Below are 16,667 nucleotides of genomic sequence, written 5' to 3' on the forward strand. Positions count from 1 at the left end.
CCCAGGTATGGACTGTGAGAGTTGAGGCCCCTGAGGCCACATTGCATTCCTTCTACCTGTGAGGAGGAGACCACAGTGGAGAGAGGACAAGGCTCCTCCCTCTTACCTGTAATCGCAAGGGGCAGGAGGTCACTCTACTTTCATGAGCCATTCTTGTTGATGTGATATGCACACTGATATAACCCTGCAGTGTGGGAGTCCATAGATTCAATGAAGAAACCAGTTCTCTTGCTGGAGTGGTGCTGGGCCTCTGTTTCCCAGTGTTTAGAAAGCTTCTCTTTATACAGATGGTAGACATCAGTCTGCAGAGCCCTCCAACTCCAGATCATCACAGGGTACTTCGGGGTGACCATGGGTCTTGTGTAAGCCCAGATCGAGGGTTTGGGGGGACCCCTGGCAGGGAATCAGATGTGAAGTGTCAGGGGAGACCTTCTCAATCTCAGTTCTCCAGCTGTCACTCCATGGCCCCTCCAAGACTGGTCACCATCAACCCAGGCCCTCTGAGCTCCTCCCAGATGACCAAGGCTTCATTAGTCTAAAGCAGGACGTGAGCGGGAGGAGTTACCCACCTATTCTTGGTCCCATGGGCCCCAACACAGCCCTGGAAGTGAGTTTCCTGTGAGAGCGCATCCACACATAGAAGCTGCATGCCTGGTCTGGACCCCTTACTTCTGGGGTCAGATCTCAGGGTGAACATATCTCTTCTCCCCCTAGAATTTATGCCCACCACTGATCCCTCTGAGTCCTGGGGTCTCAGCGACCAGGACCTGGGAGGGGAGGGGCCCCATCCCCTGCTTTTCCAAAAAAATTGCTGAAACAGAGAAGGACAATGAGGGTTGGAGTCCTCGTACTGCCTCCCATGGTCCCCAGTGGTTCATACGGCTTATATAGGCCACAGAGCCGGGCAGGCAGACAGACACGCAGGATGTGACAAGGTCCAGACCACGTGTGACAAGTCACAGTTTCTTTATCAGAGGCTTCATGGGAAGAGGAACAGTCCCTCTGAGGGCCTTCTCTGGTCTCCCTGAAGGATGGTGACAAAGAGAAAGCAGGGTCCGTGGACATTCCAGACAATCAGAGTCTCACCAGACCCCACACTCTCTGCCTACACTTCATGCCAAACTCAATCCCCGAGAGTCACACTTGTCCCAGAAATTGAGGGTAGAGGATGTAGGGCAGGGCCTAGGAGCCAGCCCATTTCATTTCCAATTCTGACTCTGCCTTTTACTTACAGAACCTCTGTGATCTGAGGTAAATCACCTCCCTTTCCTGAGACTCCATAAATGCAAATTTTCACCTTCCTTGCACCACACCAGGCACTAACCAGTGTTTACTGAGCAGTTACCATGCCCAGGAATGAGATTCAGTGGTGAATCTGACCAATTCCTTTCCTGGATTCATGGAGCTCTGAGTAGTGACAACAGACAATATAGATATTTAGACAATGGATCATTTGGCTTAGTTTTAGTAGGTTGTAGAGAAAAAGAAAAACTGAAAACGGACAGACACAATAACAGGTAGATGTCTAGAAACCTTAGTGATTGGGGTGTGGGGACCTTCTGGAGAGGGAGAGACCAAGACACAGTAGGGTCAGCACAAGTGTGGTGAGGGGTCGGCATCCTCAACCAGGAAGAGGGTGAACTAGTCTGAGAACTGTGAGGAATCACGTAACCCTGCACCTTGGTCACACAGGGTCTTTTGTACCCTGCAAGTTTCTTGGATTTTATCTTTCAGGTAACAGGAAAATTATCAGTAAAGGAACATGTGAACAGATTGCTGTTTTGAGAAAAGCACTATTCTGTAAGGGCTGTTCTGCAGGAGGACTGTATAGATCATACCCAGTGATAAAAATGTATAATTAATCTAGTGATGAGTCAATCAGTATTCTAAGTGTTTTACAAGGATTTCTTATGTAATTCTCACACAAACTCTGCAACAGAAATACATTCACAGTTAAGTAGGATGAGGTAGGAAGAATTCTTATCATTATTAAGTTCTGCGAGATTTGAAAAGGAATGTGCTACGTTCAAATTGGCTCAGGGAGCTGCCCATGAGAAGCCACAAATGTAGTAAATATTCAAGCTGTGTGTGTGTCTGGGGAGGGGAGGTGGCCAACTGGGATGAGTTTAGTTTGTAGGGAGGAGCCTGCTTTACTGGAGCTGGAGAGTTTAGTTCAGGCTGACCATCAACCTCATGGATTGTCATGTGCAGATGGCTGGAATTTACTTGAAGGAAGGAGTAGGCCTGTGGAAGAGTTTTGTGTAGGTTAGGTCAGTCACAGGTAAGTTTGGGGCCTTGAGAATAAAATACTTCATCAGGGAGTGAGGGCCTGGGGTTGGGGGCAGGAAGGAGGCTGATGGGGTGGCACCAACAAGACATCTTGAATTTTCAACTCAGCTTGATTATGGTGATAGACCAAGGTCATGGAAAGAAGGACTCAGTGGCAGAACTGTTGAATTTGTTTATTTTATGTGAGGTAGAAGACAGTGAAGAATTGAGGACTATTCCACTCTCTGTCTTGGTTGGCTAGAGGAACCAATGGGGCTATCACAGGATGGATGACCCCAAGAGGAGAAGGAGGCTTGGGGAGATGTTTATAATACTGTCAACTGACTCACAGTGGGAACCACCACCTCCCTCCTGGCCTGGGTCTGTGGTTTTGTTTCTCGCAAGCATTTCCTCTCTCAGACTTTCTTGTTTCTATAAGCAGCAGCACCTTCTTTTCATCACTCCCCATCAAAACCTCTGAGTCCTTTCTGTCTCCTTACCAGCTATTGTCCTCCAGACAACAGCTCTTCATCTGATTCTGTGGATTCTGCCTCCACGCTTTGGGAAATGCACTAGCTGGAGACAATTCACAGGTTTTATTTGTTCTTTTTCCATAATCAGTTGATGGACCTTAGGGCTGTTGTCACTTTTTGTCTATTGTAAACAATTCTTCTATGAACACACTTGCATAAGTGTTTGTTCAAATATCTGTTTGCAATTATTTTTCTTTTCTTTTCTTTATTGTGGTAAGAGCACTTAACATGAGATCTACCTTCTTTACAAATTTTCATGCACAGTACGGTATTCTTAAATATAGGCACATAGTTGTATGGCAGATCTCTATAATTTATTAGTCTTGCATAACTGAAACTTACACCTGGAGGGAGAATTTATAGATCATATGGTAATTTTGGGTTACTTTGTGAGGAACTGCCAAACTGCTTTCCACAGTTGTTGAACCATTTCACATACCCACCAGCTGTGCATGTGGGTTCAGATTCCCCACTTCCCCCTCAACACTTGTTATTTCTTCTCAAATTATGGCCAGCCCAGTGGATGTGAAGTAGTATCTCATTGTGGTTTTGTTTGCATTTCCCTAATGACTAATGGGGTACCATCTTTCATAAGTTTGCTGTCCACTTGTATGTCTTTATTGTAAAAGTGTCTATTCAAGCCATTGGACTATTTTCCTATCGAGTTATTTTTTATTGTTGAGTTCAATGAATTCTTTATGTATTGTGGACACTAGACCCTTATTAGATATATGATTTGCAAATATATTTTCCTACTTTTTAAGTTTTCTTTTACATGTTTGATCATGTTTTTTAATGCATGTATGTATGAAACTTTGATGAAGTTCTATTCATGTATTTTTTTTTCATTTTCATCTTGTCCTTTTAGTGTCATTTCTAAAAACTATTGTCAAGTCTAAGTTTATGAAGATTTACTCTACATTTTCCTCACAGTGGCACCCTGAAGTTCTCCGTGAAGGGAGTATACACACCAGAGAAACTGGAAAATGCCTTGAATCAGTGTTTTAAATATGAGTTTTTCATGGGCACTATGAACTGTTCTATGATTTCAAACAGGAATGTCTTGATTCCAACTGACGATATTTCTGAAGAAAGCGCATCTATTGAAAAGTGAAGGGCTTGTGGAGTACAGAGAGAGTTTTAGCACATCATTTTGGATTTATCTCTTTCAGGCTGGATCTTTGTTATTACGATTTATTGGTTGTTAAAACAGATTGCATGGTCTGAAAGGGAAAATAGAGACTCCTTAATATACATCAAAGCCTGTGGATGTTAGAAAAAAGAGAAAATTGTTTTATATGAAAGTGTACCAGAGCATGAAAGTGTAAGGAGGTGTGGTCCCAAATCTGCCATGTGGGATATATGCTGATTTCACAGAAATGGGGAAATATAGGAGCCAGTCAAGATACTTAACAGTGGTCAAGAAGGAAATTTCCACAGTTTAATGGCAGAAGAGTTCAGGCATTGGTGCTGCATGTGAACAACGATTCCTCCACCTCGCAGTGACCAGCAGACAGTTCACACATTGTATTCCCCAAATGCTCTTCCAGAACCTCCTGGTCACACAGGATTTATTTCCAAGGCTCTACCTCTCTGAGTGGGGCATTGTTCTCTCTTGTGTTTTTCTCCTGGCTGCATCAGGGTCTTCTTGGGCTGTGTCGAGCCTGAAATCGCAGAATCCCAAGGACAATCAGGATGAAACCAGCCATGTACATCAGGATGAAACTATCCACTGTGTAATTTTGGGGGTGTGGACAAAGAGGGCACAGAAATTAGGGCAGAGCAAAATCACCCCAGGATCCCTGTATGTCCACCAGGCACCTGGGTCCTCTTGACAGGACATGATCCTCTGCAGCCAACCCCATAACTGAAAATTTCTCATGCTCACCACTCTTGGAGTCTGGCTTGTTTTGTGATGGGCTGATGGATTCAGCTCCACGTGAGAACCAAAAATTAGATATGCACGAGGAATTGATGAGACTCAAGCCTGTGGCTTCATATCCCCCTTGTTTCTCATAACATGACTGTTATGCAGTCCCTTAACGAACACTTCCTCTGCTGTAGAAGGATTCCCTCTATTCTCATTGGATTCTTTCAGTCTCCACTCGTTTTCTGAATTTGTACTTTGCTTCTGAGTCACTTTGAAACATAGTTTGTACGTGACCCAAGAGCTCAGGATTGATGAGAAAAATGGTCTCCTAATTCAGAAATAATTGAGTTCTGGTAGGCTCTCTGTTCATTCTGGGACAAGAACTATCTAAGTTAACTCTTAGAGATATGAGAGCTTCTATTTATTAAACAACTGAAGATGAAGGATATATGGATGAGGGGTTGGTTATATATATATGATAGAAAGAGAGGACATTTAATCCATACAGTGTAAGTTGGGTTAACTATATGTAATAAAATAGGTAAGAAGGAAGCAAGTCTGTTTTGAACAGTGTCACAGTGAATGTCACACTTGAAGTTGACATTTAAGCTGACTCCTGAATAACTAATGAGCCTGAGAGGAGCCACATGAAGACCCAGACCAGGCGCATCACAGGCTGCAGGAAGAGCAGGTCCCTAGAAAGATCTCAGTCTGTTCTTCAATAAGGAATAAAGTCATGTCTGTGGGATGTAGGGAGAGTCCAAAGGAGAAGGAAGAGCTGAGATTCAGGGGCTTGGTGCATTCAAGACAGGCTAGAAAGACAGGACAGAGAAGGGAGGCTCCATCACCATCACCGCCACCACCACCATCATCATCATCATCATCATCATCACAACCATCATCATCATCATCATCCTGTCTCTCTCTCTCTTTCTGTCTCTCTTTCTCTCTCTTTGGAAGAACTTTGGAAATCACTATAAGATTCCAAGGAGAGAAGACAAGTCAGTTAATTTTATATTTGAAATATTTCATGCTAAAATGCTGGGTGAGAAAGTGGATTGAAGGAATTTGTGAACTTCCCAGCTTGTTTGCAATTAAAATCGTGTAATGGTTAATGGCTCTCAATAGACACTAGATAAATGGATGAGAACAAAGATAACCTCTATCCTTTCCATATCCTATATCTAGAACCAAAGAAGTCCACCATTCTGGTCTTTAAAGCCTTAGGGAATAGAGAAAATCAGTGGTATTATAAAATCGGGTAAGCACAAAAAATACGTAATCTTGGGAATCTATTTTAACCAGTTTTAACATAAAAAAAAGATTAAAAAAACAAATTGTAAATCAATTCTAAGTATACAGCTCCAGGCAAAAATTCTAAATATGTTTATACAAGTCAGAAAGTATGAATGAATAATAAACATCATACAGTGGGGTTAATGTCCAAGTGTTTGATACTAAGAAGTCTTTTAAATGTATCTCACCATGGTGAAAATTAAAGAGGAAAAATTCAAGAGTTGTACAAAAATCCAGAAAAAAATTCCTAATTTCTATTAAGAAAATAATATTTTTTTCCTAACAAAACTTGAATGTAACAGAAAAATGGACTGACATGAGTAGGCCAATAGAATTATACATTAAAATATATAGATTTTGATGTGCTTGCCTTAAAATAATTTGGGCTAAAAATGAAGATGTTTTTGAAGTGACACCCAGGTCCATCTTAATATTTTACTTTGTCATCATTATCATATAGTATTTGATGCAAATAAAATCAATACAGAATGTGGAAATAAAGAAGTGAAATTTTAATTTCCTTGAGGTTGATATAAAGATTATCAGTAAATCAGAGGTCAATTGAAAAACAATTGAAAGGTGGATAATCTGTAGTATGTTAATAGGATATAAACTTAATATAACCAAACCAGTGTCATTGTTATCTATATTAACCAATATTTAGAAATTATAAAGAAATCAAAGATTTTCCTTATAATTTAATAAAGTAGTTGAATAATTCTTACGCTGTGAGTATAGACATTTTATGAATAAAACTTCAATATGCCTCTGGTCATTAGTAAACCTCCTTTTAAAGCATATTTTATAACAAAACTTCATATTAATAAGAAATTATTCTCCATAATGATTGCATAAATTTAATCTAATCCCAATGGAAATAGAAATAGAGTTCCAATTTTTCATCCATTATTCTTCATAATTTAAATTTGTAAATTTACATATGCAAGTATTGCTATAAAATTTCTCAGAAAGAGAGCAATCATAGAGACGTGTGCACAGGAAATGCAGAGTAGACGTGAACTTCACACAGACACGTTGTGCAGTAACCCACTAAACAATTTCAGTGAGGCGCGCATGGTCCCTCCTTAGTCTCAGGTGTGCACTGAGTGGCTGGAGGCCTCCAGGTGAGCACGGGAGGGCCATGCAGAGCGGTACCCATGGGCGAGGTGCTTCACTTTATAGGAGAGTGTCTGGTGTGGGCTCCACCTGCACCCACAGCGGATCCCACCTTGGCCCGAGCAGCCTTCTGTCCTGGTCTGAGAGGGTTCAGGGACCCCCGCACATGTGTGAGTGAGGGACCCCATCTAAAGGTCTCTTAGAAATGAGAAACAGGACCTGCCAAGGGAGTGTCTGTCTGTCCTCTCTCCAGCTTTCCCAGCCTGTCCTCCTCCATCAGTCCAGCATCTTCCCTGGATTCCAAGTCAGGCCTGGACACCAAAAGCTGCAAACCCGCCCCTCTTCTTCTACTCCATACGTCCTCCAAAACTGGTCAGGGTCCTGGGATCAAGGTGATCCGACAAGGGGGAGTGGCTTTCAGTAGAAATTCTCACAAATTTTCTGTGGGACAAGGAGGGTTGAGATGCTAAGTCAATGCGGATTCCAAATCTTTGCAGTCTCCACAATATTGTGGCTTCCTCTTGCTAAGCTGAGACTCCAGGCCTGATGGACAAAAATCACATGCACCTGTCCCCTGTCTCCCTCAGCTTTTTAATCCCGACAAGGTCAGTCTTACTTGGAGCAGCAGGACAGGCCCAGAGAGGGCTGGACCAGGAGCAGGGATATGATGGGCCACTTCCCAGATCCTCCAGAAGGTCGGAAATGAAAAGGTCTCTGGAGGTAACGACCAGGCAGCTCCCACTTATTCAGAGAGGGAAAGGCGTTCTCAGAAGTTCAACCTCCTGGGACCACTGATCTCACACAGACTCAGCTCCACCTCCCGGTTGCCTCTGGGGGTTCTCCACCTGCTCCTGGTGTTTAGAGAAGCTGTGATTCTGACACCAGGAAGTCAGTGGGTGGGCGCCTCTGTCTTGAACTTCAGTCTAATCTCATTTCCTCCAATAAATGAGAAACTAGAAATCTCAAATCCTCCTCATTTCACTGAGTCTCATTCCATCCCTCTCTCTTCCTTGGCCCTGTCAGAGACTGCAAGGATGGGGTGACCCAGGGGTGGGAGGTTCCCACCTATTTCCGCCCTCTGATGGGCTGACTCTTGTCTATAGAACATCCCCTGTGCTCCCATTATTTCCACCATGTCTCAGACTTTCCTGTGGACGGGGCCCAGAGAAGACCTTTTGAGCTCAGAGAAGACGTGGTCAGGTGTTCCCACCTGAGACCAGGAGCTCTGGGACCAGGGACCTTTTGAAAATCACCATATCCAGGAACAGTGAGACCACCACAGTGGATTACATCACATATATCATAAACTAAGTTTGGGGGAGGTGAGGGCGTGGGGCTGTTGCTCCCCAATTCAGCCTGACTGACCCTCCTCCAGCTTGGACCCCAACATCTCCCTCTGCCATGACAGCCCCACCCATCATCTGCCAGACTCAGAGCCCCTGTAGCCCTGTGGTCCTGGCCCTTCTGCCCAACTTCTGGGTCCCCTGGGTGACAAGCCTGTCCTTGAGTATCTGAGGGGGCATCACATCCTCTGGGAGACTCTCAGAACTTCCCTGGGTGGTCTGTGCTCCCTCTGAGCAAAGGGGCTTCAGTGACTCACTAGTTGTTGAGATGGGCCCTGTTGGGGGGAGGCTGGAGTCCTCAGAGTGTCCTGGGTCTTAGGACAGGAAGGGGGTGAGGGGCTGGGGCTGACCCTGGAGTCTCCACCTCACTCAATCTCTTCTCCTACATCTGCACTGTGGCTGCCACAAGATCGTCTTTCTGCACACCCGGCACCATCTAGATCCAGGTGGGGGGGAAGAGGGTGGGAAGGGGTTGGAGGTCCTCTGATGGGGCAGATCCCCTTCTAGATGACCCTCCTTCACTCCCATCCCAGCCCAGATATCTCTTGAGGAAGGGCCCCAAATAGATCATAGGGGCAGGAGACATGCCTGGGGCCCCTTACCTGAGACCAGGAGCTCCAGGGGGTCAATGGGGAGTGACAAGATGTAGGGGGAGGTGCTGTCTGAACTGTAGCACCTGTAGGTCCCCTCGTGGTCTGAGGTCACAGGACTGATGATGAAGTTGGCCTGAAAAGGTGAAGCTGCATCCTGCAGATGAAAGTGTTGGGAGGAGCAAGTGTCCGCTCCTTGGACAGAGGGAAGGTATCCAACCAGATCTCAGAGCGACACTGCAGGGTCACCTTCTATCCTTCAGACACTGAGGGCCCCAGCTGCGCAGAGAGGGAGTGTTTCTCACACATTCCTGGGGGAGAGAAAGGTTGTGATTTGTAGACAGCAGCGACCTCCCCACAGGCCCTTGACCCTGATCTGAGGGACCACTGTCCTCTGTCCAGGTACTCTGTCTGTGACCCCCTCTTGGCTCCTCTAAGTCCCTCTCAGTGAACATCTTTAATCTCCTTGCCTCTCACTCCCCCTTCCTCTTTCCCTCTCTCTCAACCACTGCCCCATCTCAGCCTCTGCTCCAGGACCCTCTCCTTGGACCAAATCATCACCAGGGGTGACCATGGGCCCAGTGCCCTGAGCAGACAATCAGGACATGAGGCTCCTCATACACTATCAGGATATCCAGGGGGGCGCCTGGGGCCAACCATGCATAGCAGAGGTTGTGTCTACCATAGCATCTGTACTGGCCCCCATGGGTGTGGTTCACATGGCCCAAGGGGATGTCAGGGCTGTGTTGCTCTTGAAGACACTGGTGGGTGTGATCCCCTCGTCCATGGTCAGAGCGAATCTGTCAAAGCCGGCCTCTGAGTGACACTGGAGGGTCAGGTTGTCTCCAGAAAGCACCAGCGAGCCAGGTTGGGCTGAGGAGGAGGGCTCCCTGTACACGCCTGGAGAGAAGGGATAGTGGCATCGAAGGGGAGGTACACTCCACATTGTCCTCTGGGGCCTGCAGTGACAGTTCTCACTGGTCCCTCCCCAAACATCCTGCTCTGTGGTTCAGGCCCCAGGAGGCCATGTCACCATCTCCCATCACCCACAGGGCTTTACTGGGCACACAGCTCAGGTAAGTCATTTTGGGGTCCCAGGAAAGAGATGGTCAGGTTGTCCCTCACCTGTGACCTCAAGAAGCAGAGGGTCGCTGGGGTGTGACCACACATACGGGTAGGCTCTGGAGGAACCATAGCATCTGTAGGTCCCCCAATGGGAGGTGTTCATGGGCCCACAGGGAAGAGAGCCTATCCTCTTCCACGATAAGCCCTTGATTCCATGTGTCTGGGATGGTCAGCTCCTCCCTCCTTCAGCAGATGGAAAGTGTCCAATGTGGACTCTGAGCTACAGGAGAGGGACATGTTCCCTCCTGATGCCACCACAGATCCTGGATGGGATGAGAGATATGGTGCACTGTACACTCCTGAGGGAGAAGGAGGGAGCAGTGTTAAAGGGGGGACCATCAGTCCACATACCCCAGGTGTGGACTGTGAGGGCTGAGGTCCCCTGAGCCCACACTCAATTCCCTTCTGCCTGTAAGGATGAGCCCAGAGTGGGATGCGACCTGGTTCCTCCCCCTACTTGTCACCACCAGGGGCAGGGAGTCACTGTGCTCTGACCATCCATTCCTGCTGGTGTGATATGCACACTGATACAGCACTGCAGTGTGTTGGCTCGTAGGTCAATGGAGAAAGTGATCTTGTTGCTGGAAACCTGTGGTGTCCAGAGTTTGGATTCTCTGTCTTTATATAGATGGTAGACATCAGCCTGCAGAGACCTCTGACAGCTGATGATGGCAGAGCTCCCCATGGTGACCATGGAGACTGGGTGGCCCAGATGGAGGGTTTGCAGGGGGTGGAGGGCTCCTGGAAAAGAATCAGACCCAAAGTGTCAAGGGAGCCCTTCTCAACCTCAGTTGTCCCAGCTGTCACTCCAAGGCTCCTCCCAGACAGGTCACCATCAGCTCAGACCCTCTCTGCTCCACCCAGATGCCCAGGAGGGTTCATTGGTCTAAAGCAGGAGGACTCTCCCCAAGTTCCATGAAATCTGACACAGCCCTGGAAAAGAGTTCCCTGTGAGAGTGTGTCCCCCCAACATACACAAACAGAAGCTCTAGGCCTGGTCTGAGCCCCTTCATGCTGGGGTCAGATCTCAGGCTGAGAATATCTCCCATCCCCCGTGAAATTCTGCCCTCCAATGATCCTTCTGAGTTCTGGGGTCTCAGGGATCAGGACTTGTGAGAGGAAGGGACCCCATCCTCTGCTTTTCCAAAAACTCATGGATGCAGAGGAGAGCAATGAGGGTTGGGGTCCTGGTACTGCCTCCCATGCTCCCTAGCAGTGCAGACCACTTATAAAGACCACAGAGCCAGGTAGGCAGACAGACAAATGGGTGGACAAGGTCCAGACTGAGTGTGACACGTCTTGGATTTCTCATCAACGCCTTCACAGGAAGAGGAACAGCCTCTCCCAGGGACTCGCTCTGGTCTCTCTGAAGGTTTGGGATGAAGAGACAGCAGGCTCTGTGGATCTTCCAGACCATCTGAGTCTCACCAGACCTTGCATACTCTGCCTCCACTTCATGACAAACCCAAATCCAGAGAGTGATACTTGTCTCAGAACATGAGGGTAGATGATGCAAGGCGGGGCCTAGGAGCCAGCCCATTTCAGTTCCAATTCTGACTCTGCCTTTTATAGAACCTCTGTGACCTGAGATAAATCACCTCCCTTTCCTGAGACTCTATAAATGCAAATTTTCTTCCTTCCTTCCACCATCCAGGCATCAACCAGTGTTAACTGAGCAGTTACCATGACCAGGCATGAGATATGTGGGTGAAGCTGACCAATTCCTTCACTGGAGTCATGAATCTCTGAGTAGCGACAACAGACAATACAGACATTTAGACAATGGATCATTTGGCTGCAGTTTTGGTAAGTCACAGAAAAGGAGGAAAACAGAAAATAGAGAGACTCAATAACAGGTGGACGTCTAGCAACCTTAGTGATGTGAGTGTGGGGACATTCTGGAGAAGGAGAGACGAAGACAAGGTAGGGTTATCACAAATGTGGTGTGGGGCCAATGTCCTTGACCAGGAAGAGGTTGAACTAGACTAAGAACTGTGAGTAACCAGGTAACACTGCACCCTCGTCATACAGGGTCTTGTGCAACCTGCAAGTATCCTTGGATTTTATCTTTCATGCAACAGGAAAATTTTCAGTAAAGGAACGGATGAACAGATTACTGTTTTGAGAAGAGCACCACTCTGTAGGAGGACACTTCTGTAGGAAGACTGTATTGATATGAACAGTGAAAATATCCAATATTAATCCAAACTCTACATGACATTTGATCAGTGTTCTAAGTAGTTTTTGAGGATTTTTCACCCTTACGAAAATCCCACAACAAAAAAAACATTCACAGTTGAATGAGATGAAGCAGGAAGAGTTCTTTATCATTATCACGGTCCAGGAGGGTTGGAGATGAGTCTGCTGTGTTCAAATTGGCTCACAGAGCCGCCCAAGAGAAGACACAAATGTGATAACTACTCAGGTTCTATGCATGTTGGGGAGGGCTGCTGGTCAACTGGGATAGGTTTGGTTTGTATGGAGGAGCTGGCTTTGCTTCAGCTGGAGTTTAGCTCAGCCTGATCATCAACCTCATGGATTGTCAAGTGCAGGTGGCTGGAATTTACTTGAAGGAAGGAGGAGACCTGTGGAAGAGTTTTGTGCAGGGTGGGGTCAGTCACAGGTAAGTTTGGGGCCAAGAGAATAAAACACTTCATCAGGGAGTGAGAGCCTGGGGTTGGGGGCAGGAAGGAGGCTGATCGGGTGGCACCAACAAGAGGTCTTGAGTCTTGAACAGAGCTTGACTGCAGTGATGGACAAGAGTCGTGGATGAAGGGCTCAGGGACAGAGGTACTTGTTTGTTGTTGTTGTTGTATTGAGGTGGAAGATAGTGAAGAATTGAGGGCTCCTTCACTCTCTACTTTCCTTGACTAGTGGAGCCAATGGGGCTATCACAGGAGGGATGACCCCAAGAGGAGAAGGATGCTTGGGAAGATCTTTATAATACTGTCCACTGACTCACATAGGGAACCACCACCTCCCTCCTGGCCTGGAGCTGTGGTTTTGTTTCTCTGAAGCACTTCCTCTCTGTCCCTCATTTATATAAGCAGCAGCACCTTCTCTTCACCACTCTCCATCAAACCCCTGAGTCATTGTTGCCTCCTCACCATCTCTTGTCCCCCAGACAATAACTCTTCATCTGAGTCTGTGGGTTCTGTCTCCATGCTTTTGGCAAATGAGCTAGTTGGAGAAAATTCACAGGTTTGTTGTTGTTTTCCATTCAACAGTTGATGGACATCTGGGCTGTTATCACTTTTTGTCTATTGTGAAGAGTTCTTCTATGAACATGCTTGCATAAATGTTTGTTCAACTACTTGTTTGCAATTATTTTTATTTTCTTTATTGCAGTAAGAGGGCTTAACGTGATCTACCCTCTTTACAAATGTTGGTTCACAATATGGTGTTGTTAAGTATAGCCACACAGTTGTACAGCAGATCTCTAGAATTCATTAATTTTGCATAACTGAAACTTAGACCTAGAAGGGGAATTTCTAGTTCATATGGTAATTCTGGGTTTAGCTTTTTAAGGAACTGCCAAACTGCTTTCCACAGTGACTGAATCATTTTATATTCCCACCAGCAGTGTACGTGGGTTCAGATTTCTTCACGTTCTCATCAACACGTATTATGTTTTTTCAAATTATGGCCAATGTAGTGGTGTGAAGGGGTATCTAGTTGTGTTTTTTTTGCGTTTCCTTAATTAGTAATTGAAAGTGGAAAATATTTCAGATTCTTGCTGTGCCTTTGTATTTCTTCGTTGTAGAAACATCTATCCAAGCCATTGGACTAATATTTAATTGGATTACTTTTTGTTGTTAGTCCCTTGTTAGATATATGATTTACAAATATTTTTCTCTAATTTTTAGGTTGCCTTTAAACTCTTGATTGCATTTACTGGTGCACATGTATTTTAAATTTTGATAACATTCAATTAATCTACTTTTTTTCTTGTTTTCTTGTCCTTTAATGTCATATCCAAGAAACAATTGTCAAGTCCAAAGTTATGAAGATTTACTCAATGTTTTTCTCTAAGAGTTTTATAGTTTTCGCTCTTCTATTGATCCCTGTTGAGCTAATTTTTGCATATGGGCTGTGTAAGGGTCAAGCTTCCCTCTCTTGCATGTGGATATTCAGTTTTCCCAATGCAATTTGTTGAAGAGACTATTCTTTCCCCATTGAGTGGTCTTGGCAGCTTCATTGAAATCAACTGCTCATATGTATGGGTTTATATCTCGTCCTTTACTTTTCTCCCATGCAGCTATACGTCTGTCCTCATGCCAACACCTCATTGTTGTGATTACATGGGCTTTCTATTAAGGCTGAAATCAGGAAGTGTGAGTTCTCCAACTGTGTTCTTTCTCAAAATTTTTGGATATGGTGGGTCTTTTGCAATTACCTTGAATTAGAGGAATGGCTTTTTCATTTCTGCAGAAATGGCATTTGGGATTTTTACGGGGATTTTATTGATTCTGTTGATTGCCGTGGGGAGTATTGTTATCTTTACAACTTTAAATATTCCAAGCTGTGATCCTGAAATGTCTTACCATTGATTTAAGTCTTTTCAAATTTCCTTCAAAAGATTTTTAAAAAGCACAAAATGCCACAATGTATAAGTGTTGCACTTCTTTTGATAAATTTTTTCCTGTGCATATTTTCTTTCGGATGCTGTTATGAGTTGAATTATGTCCCCTAAAATAATATGTTGAAATCCTCAGCACCAGGACCCGTGAATGGGACTTTTTTTGGAAATAGGTCCTTTTCAGATTAAATCAATTAAAATAATATCGTACTGATTTAGGGTGAGTCCTCATCCAATATTTCAGTTGTCATTATCAGAAACAGAAAATAGGCACATAAGGAGAAAATCATTGAAGATTGGGACACTGGAGGAGATGTCAGCTGTGTGAAGATGGAGGCAGAGACTGTGGTTACGCTGCCACAAGCCTAAGGGTGCCTGGGGACAAGGAGAGCTAAGACGAGGCAAGAAGGATTTTTCCTTAGAGGCTGCATGGCGAGCATGGGCTTGCTGACACCTTGATTGTGGACTTTTAGTCTCCAGAATTGTAAGAGAATAATTTTCTGTTTTTTTACGCCACCAAATTGGCAGTAATGTTTTACAAAAAACCCAGGACACTAATACAAGGTGGACGTATGTAGTGTTTGCAAGACTGGGCTCTGGTATCTGGCAGCCTGAGCTCATTTCTGGATCTTCCACTCTTTGGCTCTGTGACTCTGAGCATGCTGCGTGATATCTGAACTTCTACTTCCTCATTATGAAAATGTTGATAATGTTACTAATATCCTCTTCAGGTTTATATGAGGACCAAAGTATTTATTACATTGAAAATTTCACAAAATTATAGGTCTCCTTGTTATACAAAGACTAATGAACATAATCATGGAGTTTTCTATGGAGATACTGTGACACTCATCAGCACCATGACCCAGGTCTGGTCCCTACAGCACCGTACGGGGACTGGGTACAGCTGCGCTCTGTGTGGGGACACAAGCCCATGTCCAGCCTGAGGACAGAAGCAGAGAGTGGGGGAGTGGGATGCAGTGGCCACTGACCTGTCATCACAACCTCCAGGAGCACTTTCTGTTGGGGTCATTTGCAACACCTGCAGTCATGGTGTAAATGTAGTGATTGGGGACTGCTCTCTTGTTCTGGGATCTCAATGTGCCTGGTTATCCTGGAGCTCAGAGCATCCCTCTTCTCCAGGCATGGATGGCCACATGCTCATTGCTGTGGAAAGGAGCCTGGAAAATCTGGGATCTTGGTGTGGGGAGAGTCCTTATCATGATGTTTAAAATAGAAGGAAGCATTCGTCACATGGGGCTATTGGTGAGGTGAGCTGCCTCTGGCTCCTCCTCACCTGCAAAAGACAGTTCTATTCATTACTTCCCAACTCTGCATTCAGTGTTTTCACACTGACATCTTGAAATTGGCCACAAAGGGAGTATTACACCAAATAAATAGACAAATGCCACAAATAAGGGTTTTTATAAAAATGAAGTTTGCTTAGAGCTGATTTACTGACACACCACCTGGCAGTCACTTCAAACCCCAGTTTGCTCATCCTAACTGATGGCACCTCTGGAGAAACTATACCAGGTATCATCTGATGGGGAAAGAAGGGCTTGACAGGCCCAGAGAGAGTTTTAGTAAATGGTTTTGGATTTATCTGTTCCAGATTGGACCTGATTTTAACTCACTTATTCAGCTATTTAAAGCATATTCAGTGTTCTGAGTTGAAGAGATGGAGGTCGACAGCACACATCAGCAAATGTGGAAATTAAAAATAAAGAAAAATGTGTCACAAGAAAATAGAATAGACCATGAAGTTGTGTAAAGTTGTGGGATGTACCCTCATGAGATAGGAGTGAGAAAATATGGGGGGCAGCCAAGGAGACTCAACAATGGTAGGCAGAGAAAGTATCACAGTTTAATAAAGGAAGAATCCCGGACTGGGAACACCTACACATTCTCTTGCACCCAAACCATGTTTACTCCCTCGAGGCTCTC

The 16,667-nt window shown here is 45.1% G+C and overlaps 1 pseudogene; it reads right to left on the reverse strand.

The window, feature by feature from the left end:
- Nucleotides 1-8,791: 8,791 nt before the first annotated feature.
- LOC131397704 (leukocyte immunoglobulin-like receptor subfamily A member 6) lies at nt 8,792-16,646 on the reverse strand (annotated as a pseudogene).
- Nucleotides 16,647-16,667: the final 21 nt, after the last annotated feature.

The sequence above is a fragment of the Diceros bicornis genome, chromosome 34, assembly GCF_020826845.1.
Source record: "Diceros bicornis minor isolate mBicDic1 chromosome 34, mDicBic1.mat.cur, whole genome shotgun sequence".
NCBI lineage: Eukaryota > Metazoa > Chordata > Mammalia > Perissodactyla > Rhinocerotidae > Diceros > Diceros bicornis.